We start from the raw sequence: 12,784 nt of genomic DNA, 5'->3' as shown, positions 1-12,784 counted from the left end.
AGGGGTGAGACTTGCCCCATCAGACCCAGAATGAAGTCCATTATCAATGGTTGAACTGAGAGGGCTAGGTGCTCAGACACATGTACAGACATGCATTTCCCAAAGCCTCAGACAATGTGTCTGCTTTATTCACAAAATAATTATTCTCCTGAGGTGTGTACAGCACCTTTTCCAAGTCTGGGCCTTCCTGCTCTCATTGTAGTTCAAGGAGAAAAGGAGACAAACCACACAAGCAAAGCACCCTGCTGCTACTCCATCCCTGATAAGCAGTAGTCGGTAAGTCCCTCATTGCTTGGAGGAGTGGGGGTGGGAAGAAGGGGTTCCCTTTGTCACTTCCAAGCCAGGTCCTCCCTTCTGCCTGGCTCAGACCCCCTAAGAACATTGTGCGGGCAGTGGAGTGGCGTAAGGTGCTGTTGGAGGGAGAAGGCTTTGTCCTGGTGGCCCTGGGAGCTTGGGGCTTGGGCCAGGCAGAGAGGCTGGAAGGAGTGGATGGGCGTCTGTCAGCGGAGGAGTCCTTCCCAGGCTGCGAGGAGCAGAGATGGTCTAGGCCTCGCCTCTGGCGTAGACCTCAGCAAGGCAAGTCCCTGCTCTCTTCTCTCAGGGCATCAGTTTCCTCATCTTACCCGGCCTGGCTTACCGCGCATGGCTCAGGTGGCCTAGAGGCCTGACAGTCTGAGTTCCGGGCCTTCTTGCCCGCCCCCTGCCCAGCTGTTTCTCAAGCCCTCGTCTCCAGCCCTGGCTAGTCCCTCTCTCTCCTTCCTCAGCCTGTTACCAGCACGGCCCGGGGGCTCCCCCGGCCCTCCTGACCCCCGGGGGGGATCCCCCGACCGGAGCTGGGAGAAGGGGGCGGAACGCAGGCCACTCTGACCCACCCGAGGGAGAGGGGGAGTAAGGATGAGAGAGGAGGGCAGAGACAGGAGAAGGTTAAAAGGAGGAGAAAACAGCAAGAAGAGATAGGGGCAAGAGAGAGAAAGGAGGAAACGGAGAGAGGAGGGAAAGAACGTAAAGTTGGGGGGTGATGGTGGAAGGAGGTGAGAAGAGAGACTGGGAAAGGTTCAGAGAAAAAGGAAACCAAAGGAAGGCTGGAGGGAGACACGGAAAGAGGAAAAAGAACAAGCGAGCGAGAGCGAGAAAGCAGGGTCTGAAAGGACCGAAGAGGGAGAAGGAGAAAAAAAGAGGCGGTGGGTGGGGGGAGAGAACGGAGGGAGGGAGCCACGAGCAGGCAGGAGGGAGGCTGGGAGGGAAGGAGAGAGGGAGGGGCCGAGGGACGAAGCGGGTGGGGGCTGGCTCGGCGGCGGCGGCGGCGGTAGCGGCAGCGGCAGCATCCGCGGCTCCAGCCGCGCGCCGGCTCGCTCACTCTCTCTCGCTGTGCCCGCCGCCCGGTTCTGTGCTGCCCGCTGCTCCGGCTCCTGGTCTGGCGCTCCGGCGCGGCTCAGGCTCCAGAGGACAGGACCGCGACTGGCCGACTGAGCCCCGGGCAGGCCGCGAAGCAGGTAGGTGGCTGGGCGGGGACGGCAAGGATGCGGAGCCTCGGAGCGCTGTGGGCACAGGGGGACGGGGTTTGGGGGTTTTGATCCCGGGGAAGGGTCTTTGCATCCCCGCGACTAACTTTACACCAGCCCCGTGGATTCCCGCTGCCCTGCCGGGGTCCGGGCTGCGGAAGCCGAGTTTGGCGCGGGAGGAGGTGAGTGCCGGTAGAACGCCAGGGGTCCGGGCAGGATGTGGAGCGCCCCGGCGTGGGCAGGCGCGGACTCCCTGGCCTCAGTCCGGACGCAGCGCCCGCGGCGAGGGAAAACCCGAGCGCAGCGGCGCGGCGCGGTTGTCCCAGGGAGGGCGCCCGCCCTCCTCTGAGTCTGGGGACTCCCGCCCCCGAGCCGCCCCGAGACGCCCGGGAGAGCCGGGGTCCGGGCGTAGAGCCTGCGAGGCGCGGCCAGGTCCCCCGAGGTGGCCAGCGGTGCGCCTAGCTGCCGCTGAACCCCGGGCGGTACCATGTGCACTTTTGCTTTTTGGAGGCGCGAAACGGAACGTATACCCCCTTCCTGTCTTTCTCATCCAGTCGTCCCGACTCTTCGGGGAAGTCCGAGTCGACTCCCCGGACGTCCCTCCTGCCCTCGGCGGCGACCGCAGCTCCCGAAGTTAAGAGAAGCTAGTGACTCCCAGTGCGCGCCTGGAGCGCGGTTCCGAAGTTCCCAACTTCTCGCCTAGCCCTGGGCGGTGGTGTTGCAGGTGGGGCGGGTCGTGGTTGTGGTCCTTTGGAGCAGCAGAACGCAGCCGCCTTCCCCCTGCGCTTGGTTTATTGTCCTTATTTGTTTGAAAAAATACGACGAAAAATACGCAAAATCGTTCCTTGCGGGAGTCAGGGTCTGTGAGTGGGACGGAGCCGTCACCCGACGGGAACCTGGGTGGCTCTGCTTCATGGTCTCCCGCTCCGTACCGACCTACCCCCTCCCACCGGGGACGCAAAGAGCAAGGCCTCCAGGAGGTTGGAGGAGGCCTTTAGGTGGTTTGCTCGCTCAGGCCATGGTACTCGTGCGCGAGCATCAGCGCCCCTTACACGCTCTGCCGGGAAAGTAGGGGTGTCGGCAAGCGAAGGCTGGCCGGGGCTTTCGGAGCCTGCCGGGGGCACGTGTCCTCTCGTTCCCGGAGTCCGGGAGGCCGGACTTAACCCGGTGCGGCTTCCGCGGAGGTCGCGGGACCCTGGCTTCGCAGCCCTCTTTGTTGGAGTGCTGTTGGAGAGGTTCTTTTGAAGGGTTTAGAGCAGGTTTAGTGGGACCGAGAGCTGGGGGCTTTGCGGAGAGGGTCCCTCGGCCCTTGTCCCCTGCCAGCTGGGCGGGGTCCCCGCAGGGCTTCGAATCAACCGTCTACAGACACTCGATCTTCAGCTCCTTTGGCGGGTTTTTCCCTGGTTGCACATCACGCACCAGCTCTCTCCGTAGATCATATGCTGTTTAAGCCGCTAGAAATTCCAGGTCCAGGACTGCAGTCTCCACCTCTTCCTCCCAACTCACAGATCAGCAAACGGAGGCACAGAGAAGTGAAAGGATTCGCTTAGAGCTAGTTAAGGGTGTGAGGGAATGTAAACCAGGTCTCCTGACTCCTAGTTCAGGGCTTTTTTTCTAGTACTCTGTGCTGTCCTCACCACTTTCTCAGCCCGGGGCAAGTGTTCCCAGCCAGGCCATGGTAAGGCCTTTGGAGGCTGCAGGACTGGGTGTGTGTGAGGTTAGAGGTAGAGGACTGGTCGCTTGTCAGGTGCTGTGCTGTGATCATCCCCCAGGACAAATCACTTAGGTGACAGTTGGTTGCATATCTGTCCTGCCCCTGCACTGAAGTCTGGGGGTAAAGGAACCCTTAAGACTCGGCCCAGCCCCATAAAGTGCAGTCCACAGGGAAAGAGCAGCCACTGTTTCGTAGTCAAGGAAGGCTTCCCAGGTGAAATCACTGTTTGGAGGGGGCAGGATTAGGGATAGTACCTGGAGAAGGGATGATTTGGAATTGAGTCTTGGGTAGATTTCTAATTGAGGGAGAAGGATCATGGGGCATGAGGCTTGAGTCCTAAGAGGGTAGAAAAGCTCTCCTTAAGTGTCTGGTCAAAAGACAGTAGAGTCAGCACCAATGAGAATTTGGCCTTTGAGTGAGAAGCATTAGGGCAGCTAGAAGACCCAGCTGCTTAGAACTCAAGCTCAGAAGCTGTGGTCAGTGCCTGATCACCCTTCAGCTCCGGCCCCTCCCTGCACAAGGATCCTAATATCAAAAAACAAAACAACAAAACAAAACAAAACCAAAAACCAAAAAAAAAAACCCCAAAACCCCAAAACAAAAAAACCAACCCTGGCCCAGAGGTCTTCTAGTTCCTAATTCAGGGTGAGAAATTGGCTAGAAAGTCAGCACTCTATGAGCCAAGGGTTGTGGCTCCAGCTGGGAACTATTCAGGCTCTTGCTTCTCCTTTTCCCTTTTCTCCTTCTTCCCTGGGGTTTCAAATAGTTTCTTTGCCCCTTTCCAAACATAACTTTTAGATACTTGAAGGTTTGGGGCCTACAGTTGGACTTAGTATGGTCAGGGCATTTAACGTGCTAGGAATATTTAGTCAACAAACAGTTCTTGAGCTCCTGCTTTGTGCCAGGCACTGGCCTAGGCCTTGGGAGACAGCCATGAGCCAGTCAGTCAGAGCCCCATAGCTCATGATGCTGACATTCTAGGCGGCATCCTCCACAGGCCTAAAGTCTAGTTGTAGAGTGGAGGCAAACGCACGAAAGATGTCTGAGGAAGTGCTGAAATGGGACAATGTAACGGAAATAATCCTGAGCCTCCCCTCTAGTGGTTCAAGGCTCCGAGGTGAAAAGGCTTGAAGCTACTGACTATGAGATTTGGAGATTCTGTGGGCTTCCATGACCCCGGCTCCTGGTTGCCAAGGGTAACCCAGAGGCAGCTGCAATGATGACCTTAGATATGGCATTGGAGGACCGCTCTGCAGAGCTTCTGCCAGTCAGAGTATTGTGGGAGGGAGCCGGTGAGTATTGGCAACTGTGATCTTGCTATCCATAGAGACTGGTGCCAGGTAACCATGTACCTGTTAAATTCCAGCATCCACACCTTCTTGGTGAACGCTGTAGCCCCATTGTATACAGATGGGTAAATGGAGCCCTGACTCTGCAGATTGAGACAGCTATTCAGAAAGGAGCCCAGGCCCTGTAGATTCCAGGTATCACTGATCCCTGATTCAATTTAAAATAATGCTCTTTCCTTCCTGTTTTGTAGACCAGTGCTTCTCAGACTTCCATGTGGAAGGCTTGTTTAAACACAGATTGCTGTGCTCCACCCCCAGAATTTTTGATTCAAAGGGTCCGGAGTGGGCCCAGTAATTTGAATTTTTAACAAGTTCCCAGGTGATGCTAATGCTCTTGGCCCCGGGACCGGGACCGCAATGAGAGAACCACTGTGTTAGAACAAGGGAAAGTGAGTGATTTTCTTGAGATTATGCGATGAGGGAACCTGGAACAAAGGCTGTGATTGAGCTCTAGGAACTCCCGGAATTTGCCTATGCATGATCCCCTCTCCCTTACCTCCCAGGAGGCCATAGAATTAAAAGAATATTTTATCTTCATCAGTACACATACAGAGAGAATATATTGCAATATAATTAGGGAATAAATAGGTGTCGTGTGTTGGATGTAGACTCCATGCCCTGTGGCTCTGCGGGGGTTTATTATAGCACTGTTATAACTGTAAAGGTGTCATCCACTCCAAGAGCCCCTCATGAAACTTTCATGGCCGGGCTGGTCATTGTCCTAAAAGGCAAGTCTTCTTCATTTAAAAGAAAGAAAGAGAGATTGCTTCTCTGGCTAATGGGACTATCTGTGTTTCATTTGACAGCAACTATGTAATGTGTTCTTAAGGGACAGAGAAAAAAATTGAACAGTGTGAACAGAGAGGGATTGGAGGAAGTCCACCTCACAGGTATACAGATCTGTTTGTGGAACATTTCAAAGTGTTTTGAAACTGTCTGTCTGTTTTCACCTGTGTTTCTGATGTGAAGCTGTATCTCAGCAGGAGGAAAGGAGAGTTTGTGTCTCACCTTAGCTGGTTGGGTAAATGTAAAAACACATTTTATCCCCAATGTGTTAATTAGACCCAAAAGAAAAGAACCATAAAAGAGTTGTTCTACTAAATACTGGTATTTTTCATCTGGATTCTATTTATTATTTTTCTGTCGAGAAGGAGCAAAAAAATCCATGTTTTTATAGCAAATAAAGCTGGCTGCAGTAATTATGCAGGCTCAACATATCTGTTCTGGAGCAGGAAGTTGGAATTCAGCCTGACTCTCAAACATTTGGGTGAGATCTAATTGAGAAAGACATTTCAAAGAACAAATATTTAGGAGTGCGGAGTTTCACTGATGGTCTCTCTGGGCTAAGCGTGAGTCCCTTGCTTTTAGCTTGATCCTTAGAGGTGGTGCCTGGTGATGGGGAAGGACCTGGTCGGTAATGTTGAGACCACAGTCCAAACGTGAGGCTGAAATTTAGAGATAATCAGTGAGGCTGAGTAAAGGGAAGAAAGAGGCCTTCAGGGAATATATCCTTTGTAACTGATGAGCAAAGGGAGAATCAATGAATCAGAGACAGATTGAATACTTATTGAATGTCTAATCTTGGGAAAGGAACAATGAGGGCAGGGACCAGGACTTTTACTTGTTGTATATCTCCCATAATGCTTGGCTCAGTACCTGTAGTGACAAGAGCCCTTGATTGGAGTGGGTATCAGTCAGGGCTGCAAGTAGCAAAAAACCTGAACACAACTGGCTGAAACAATTAGGAACTTAGTATCTCCCAGTACAACAGGTGTGGGCTGTCTGCCCCAAGCTTAGTTCTTTCAGTGGTTCAACAGCATCATCAAAGGTCCAGATTCTTTTCATCTTTTCTTGGTCTCAAGGTCACAAGATGGCTGTAACAGATCCACGTATTACACCTTTACAATGTGCAGAGGCAGAAAAGGCAGGAGGGGAACCTTTACCAGAAGGCTCAGCAGACTTTCCCTCGTGTCCAGTTGGCTGGAATTGTGAGTCACATGTCCATGCATAAGCCAGCCACAGGCAAAGGAGGGAGACCATCCTAATTGGTCTAGAATAATCTTGATTTGTGTGTTGAGCCTCAGAGAGGAAAGAAATTAGGAGGCTTTTGGAAAGAAGAAAGGAGCAATCAACAATATCTGCTCTAGAGTTTAAGACCTGGGTTTGAATTTTCTGTACTCCTTTTTAGCCCTGTGACCCTAAGCAAAGTATTTCACTTCTTTGTGCCTCAGTTTACTCATCTGGGCAATAGGGATTTATTGGGCAGATAAATCTGAATTAACTCAATAATTGCACTTGATTAGTATGGAAGAAGTACATTATTTGAAGATTTGATCTCTGACATCAAAGGATTATAATCTAGTGCAGGAGACATGTGAGGACTAGACCATGTAGACTATCAAATAATCAGAGAACACACGCAGAGAGTAAACAAATAATTATGGCTTGCAGACCAACCATGGTAGGAGGAGCATGACATCAGTGGGAGCCACAGTAGTTAGGGAAGACTTCCTGGAGGAGGTTGTTCATAGTGCATATGGGAACTCCAGCATCTTAGTATGGATGGGTTATGAGCTCCTTCTGCCCAGCTTGCTGCCTCTTGCTTTTCTTTTCTCAGTGGTAAAATGGGACCGTTAGGCCAAGATGAGATCGTGTATCTTATCTTCAGTTGCTAATTAGATGATATGATGATGATGATGATGATGTTTGGCTGCCATTATAAAGTCTATAAGCCTAGAATGAAATCTAATGTCTTCCCACTTCTCAAGCCATCTGCCCTTCTGGATTCTTCATTCTTGTTGGCAACACCGTCTTCCCAGATGCTTGGGCTCAAAACCTTAGCAACACTTTTGCCTCCTTCCTCTATTTCCTGTATTCAAGCACCGACTTTCTTTTGTTTTCATTATGTTTCTTGAATATAAGTCCTCCTTTCTGGCATGAGACTTCCCCTTTGTACAGGTTCTTTCCACCTCGTGCTGGGTGATGGCACTGGCCTCCTGCTCTGATCTCCCAGCCCCAAGGCATAGTGCCTGGGGGTCATAGGGACATACATCTCCTACAGGAGCACTCTATGGGGCTCTGCAAATAGGATCGTCTGTAATTCTAGTGCAGAGGCGGCAATGAGCCTAGAATCCGTGCTGTAGACACATTGTGTTGCCTGAGGTGCCATTTCCCAGCCTCTATCTCTCTCCTTCAAGTCATCCTAAAATGTCGTTTTTACCTTACATTTTTCCCCATAGTATTCACTGGATGAAGCCCAAACTCCTCACATTGACCCTCGTAAGTCTCCGCAATCTGCCTGCATCCTTTCTCCCCATCTTTACCTGTCAGGACTCACCACCACGTTTGACTCTGCTTCAAGTTCTGCCTTTCTCTGTGTTTAAGCCAAACCATCCTTTCCTTCAAGGCCAGTGTTAGAGCCACATCCTCATTAGACCTTCCCTGACCACCAGAGCCCACAGTGATCTCGAAGCATCGATCTTTCCTTCCCCTGAACTTCTGTAGCAATTGTTGCCTACACCACAAATTCGGTACTTCATAATACACTCTAGGGTCATTGTTCAGCATTTTGTTGAAATGTTCCTCGTCTTCCCAATTGGATGTAAGGCCGTCGAGGTCTGAGATGGGGTGGGAGTGGATCCTTCTTTGTATCCAGTTGTGACATGCAAGCACAGGGCACTTCAGTGAATATTTATTGAATTAATAAATCACAGGAATAAGGGAAATAAGATTATTTACCTGAAAAGTCAGTTAATCTTCACCCTTTTTACCTTAACCTCACTTTGGAGATGGGACTCAATTTGATGAATGCCTGCCTACTATATGCCGGGCACTAGTTTAGGTGATTTTGGGGAGTTGTTTTAACTCAGCCTTGTAACCACCCTGTGAGGTTGGGATTATGGTCGTCATTTTACAGATGAGGAAGTGGAGGCTGGGAGAGGTTAAGTGGTTTCTTCCCGACATTCTCCTGACCCATGGGTGCCCTGTTCTCCCAGTCTCTTTTCCCCATTTGCTGTGTCCCACAGGCTCCTTCTGTCTCTTGTCTCTGATGAGACTCAGGCCCTCTCTTGTGTGTTGGGGGACTTTTTAAACTCTGATGTTTACAACAACTCTTTCCTGAAGACCTTCCACCCCCAGTTAGGTTGTGGCTCATTTTGACCCATCACCTTTTTACCTTGACTATCTTTCCTGCCACTCTCAAGCCTGGGCCAGAGATTCCTTTGAGAGCATAAAACATTCTGCTAGTGGGACCAAGCTGGATCTGGCCAGGTTTTCTGAACTCCTCTGCCCTCCCTTTACCCGCATTTGACCCTTTGTATCCATCCACCCTCGCCTGCCACCACTCCTGTTCTGTGTCTCTGGTGTCTTACGTGTGGAAGGAAGACACTGCTGACCTGTCAACAGGAAGGAGGTCTCTGCTACCTCCAGGAGCTATGACTGGCATTCTTCCATCCTTTATAGCATTCTTCTTTCCTCTCATTCATTCATTCATTCTGTAAATACTGATCATTGATCACATACTCAGTATAGCAGGGAACAAAACAAAGCCCTTGCCTTCATGGAGCTTGCATTGAAGTGGGGGAGACAGGTGGTAAAAAATGAACACATTATATACTTTACGCTTGTTGCAATGAAGAAAAATAGCAAGGTGAAGGGTTATGTATGGTGATGGGATGCAGTGTGGTCATGGAAGGCCTCTCTGATGGTGACATTTGAGCAGAGACTGAGAGGAGGGATGCCATGTGGGTGTCTGGGAGTAGGGGACACCAGGCAGAGGGGATAGTAAGTGCAAAGGCCCTGAGGTGAGAACTCCCCTGGTAAATCCAAGGATAAGCAGGAAGGTGACCGTGGAGAGAAGGAGGGGAGCTTGGTAGGAGGTGAGAGCTGCCCATCTCCAGCTTCCTCACTGCCTCAGGAACGCTGTTGCCTTCTCACAGCTTTTGCCACTGGCTGAAATGATCAATTCCCTCCACTCAGCCAGGTCCCACTCAGCCTTCACAGCTCAGCTCTGGCCCCACACCTTCTAGGGGGCTTCCATCTCTGCCATCTCTCATTGATCTACCTCTCCCCTGAGTTCCTACAACTCCCATCTCTCCACTACACAACCGAGCTGTTGAATATCTGCTGGCTGGTTCATCTTCACCTGGGCTCTGTCTGTGTAGGTCTCACCTCCCTAACAAACCAGCTCCTTGAAACTGGTTTATTCCTTCTCCCCAGGAGCCAGCACTGAGCAGGGCTCAGTGTCTACCTGTTGGTGATGCTGGTGTCAGAAGTGGGAAAGGGGCAGGCTCTGCAAAGATCTGTGGGTGGAATCTTCTTCATACTATGTTCATTATCCCTTCACAACAGACAGGAAATCTTTTATTCTGGACATCCTTGGAGCACTTTGAGCTGGGAGCCTCTGGAAGCCTCTGCCTGGAGCTGGGAGAGGAATCCACTTTTCCTCAGGACTTGGATGAAATTTTGGCTCTGAGGCGTGGTGGGGAGAGGAGCTGGGATACAGAGAAAGCCACTTGTTTATTAGCCTTTATTGTTCAGTCAAAGTAGAATAAGATGTTTCAGGAGCAAAGGAGGAAGGAATTTACCCAAGAGTCCAGAGACTTCCCTGACATCCAAGGTAGGGATCCTGAGTGTGGAGATTGACCTATGAGTGACATTGGGCAAATCACTTAACCTTCACCTATTGCAGTTTCTTCTCAGCCAACCCCCCCCTCTGCCCATCCACTGTAGAAGAAAATGAACAATTAGGCTGATTTTTAGGCTTGGTCTCTGCATTAATCTTTAGGGCAATGGTTTTAATACTTGAGAAATGTACAGATGGTTCCATTTTAAAGGGAGAGGGACTTCCCTGGTGGTGCAGTGGTTAAGAATCCGCCTGCCAAGGCAGAGGACACGGTTCGAGCCCTGGTCTGGGAAGATCCCACATGCCGCGGAGCAACTAAGCCCGTGCGCCACAACTACTGAAGCTCACGCGCCTAGAGCCTGTGCTCCGCAACAAGAGAAGCCACCGCAATGAGAAGCCCGCGCACCACAGCGAAGAGTAGCCCCCGCTCGCTGTAACTAGAGAAAGCCCGCGTGCAGCAATGAAGACCCAGTGCAGCCAAAAATAAATTAAAAAAAAAATAAATAAAGGGGGAAAATGCTTCCCACAGACTTCCAATAGTGTCTTAAATCGTTAATATTATATATATTATATATATAAACACAAAACTAGACATAAACAACTTATGCTTATAGCTCATACATAGTCTTAGAGCCCAAACAAGTTTATAAATTAAAATGCAAACTACAAAGCCAATAACATTCAGATTAACAATATTGATTTAACGTGATAGATACTGTTGTGCTAAGACTACATCAGCCTTTGCTACATGATCATGGTTTTGGTTGCTTCCTCCACCACACGCCCTGTAGTGACTCAACTCTGCCCCTGCTTTTCTTAGCTTGAACAACTGTGAAGCTTTTGTTCCTACAACGTGCTGAGGGGTCATCTGGCCAGCCCTTGGCACAAAAGCATTTGTGTGTCAGGCAGCCACTTTTTTCTTATTAGCCCACAACAATTAAAGGAGCTCTCTTTAATTCTAGCGCAACAACAGACGCTGACACAAAGCTGCCTTGCGACTGAGTGTAACTACTTGATCACTGAAATGAAACCACAACACTAGTACTTCAGTGCCTAAGGAACCCCTGCTTGAGAACAAATGTTGAGTGCTCTGAAAGAGCGCCCCCAGAGGTCTGAAAGAGTTAATGCTAGAACTGTGGCTGATTGTTCTGCAATCCTAATAATAGAAACCACATTTTGGACCTTTGCATGCACCACTATCTCAAGAGGTAGGTAGAATAGTATTAGCCTCATCGTACAGACGAGAAGGTTGAGGCTCAGAGAAATTGAGCAGTCAAGGTCCCACTGGACATTGGCAGTGCCTGGATTCCACCGAGGTCTGCATGACTCAGAGCCCCTGAATTTGCTACCAGGCTTCACTGCCTCCTTCCCTACGGACCCTCACCAGGTTTCAGGGCTTTTTGCTCAGAGTACAAGGACTTTGGAGTAATTTGGCAACCTCTAGATTCTCCCAGTGGACTCACTGCTTTCTGGTGGAGTCGTTAGGGTGTTATTTGATGCAGAAAAGAGAAGTGAAGCTAGTAAAGAGCAGGATAATGGTTCTCAGATCCTCGGGTGGCTTTGGGTGGCAGTGGCAGGGGATGGAGGCTTCCCTGAAGGTGCGTGGGAGGAGCGGATGCCAGTTACCCTAGGAGAGAAGATACCTTAACAACGGTTACCTTGGTTAGGGCTTCACACTTTAACAAGCACTTTTTTGGTGCATTTATTTTCAAGTTTGTCCTTTTTTTAAAATTTTATTTTTATTGTGATAAAATACACATAAAATTTACCATCTTAACCATTTTGAAGTGTACAGTTCACTAGTATTAAATACTTCATAATATTATGCAGCCATCACCACCATCCCTCTCCATAACTTTCTAGTGTGTATTTTACAACTTTGCAAAGCAGGTCATTATCCTCAGAAACAGGGACTCAAGTGGCTTGACCAAAGTCACACCCCAAACCTGTGCCTGCCTGCCTCTCAACCATGACCTTGAGTGATAGTGATGGGCTTGGTTTCCCAAAGGCTTCTGTGGGACTATGTGAGGTGGCCAGGCTTTCTGAGGTAGGGGCTGAATGGGATGACCTTGGAAGGGCTGTCCTGGAATTGATGCTGCCGGTCAGGGTCGGAGTGACCCATTCCTGGGTATCTGGAACCCACCTTTCCTCAGATCGAAAATTATTTAAAACCTACTCCTGCCCTTGGAAGCTGCCCTCCCCCTGCCTGACTTGACTGGTTTATCATCCAAGCTTAAAATAACTAGAGTAAATAATAACACCCCAAAACTTTTTTATCCGGCAGTGGATGAGCAACAATCTACATATGTAAATAAATGGCATGCTTGTTCCCATGCATATTAATTTGGAAAGAGAGCCCAAGCCCCTAAAATACACTCGAAACCCTCAATGTGGCATTTTTCAACTCTTCCAGCTTGCTCCGAAATCACGGCCTTATTATATCTCAGGGTTCCCCTGCTCCCAGCTGACCTCCCTTTTGAGCCTCTGAGGTTACCAGGGGGACATAGAGTATCTCAGGTAGGCAGGCCAGAGGCCAGAGGCCCGTGGGTGATGGCTGAATCCTAACCCTGGGGCTGTGGTTGACCTTGTCCTTCCC

General features: G+C 50.0%; 1 protein-coding gene across 21 annotated transcripts in view; it reads left to right on the top strand.

Annotated features, from left to right (window-relative positions):
* Positions 1–1,296: 1,296 nt before the first annotated feature.
* Positions 1,297–12,784, top strand: part of MEGF11 (multiple EGF like domains 11) — a 377,426-nt gene continuing 365,938 nt past the window's right edge. For 20 of the 21 annotated variants that reach the window (XR_011075258.1, XR_011075257.1, XR_011075256.1 and 17 more), the window contains exon 1: positions 1,412–1,493. The gene's annotated coding sequence lies outside the window, so the exon portion shown is untranslated. Of the gene's footprint in view, positions 1,494–12,784 lie in introns of all 21 variants that reach the window. The other variant, XM_068554003.1, reaches the window with a different exon arrangement.

This window comes from Eschrichtius robustus, chromosome 1 (assembly GCF_028021215.1).
Source record: "Eschrichtius robustus isolate mEscRob2 chromosome 1, mEscRob2.pri, whole genome shotgun sequence".
Lineage (NCBI taxonomy): Eukaryota > Metazoa > Chordata > Mammalia > Artiodactyla > Eschrichtiidae > Eschrichtius > Eschrichtius robustus.
Note: the sequence above shows the minus strand (reverse complement) of the source record. Positions and strands in the feature narration are given on the sequence as shown.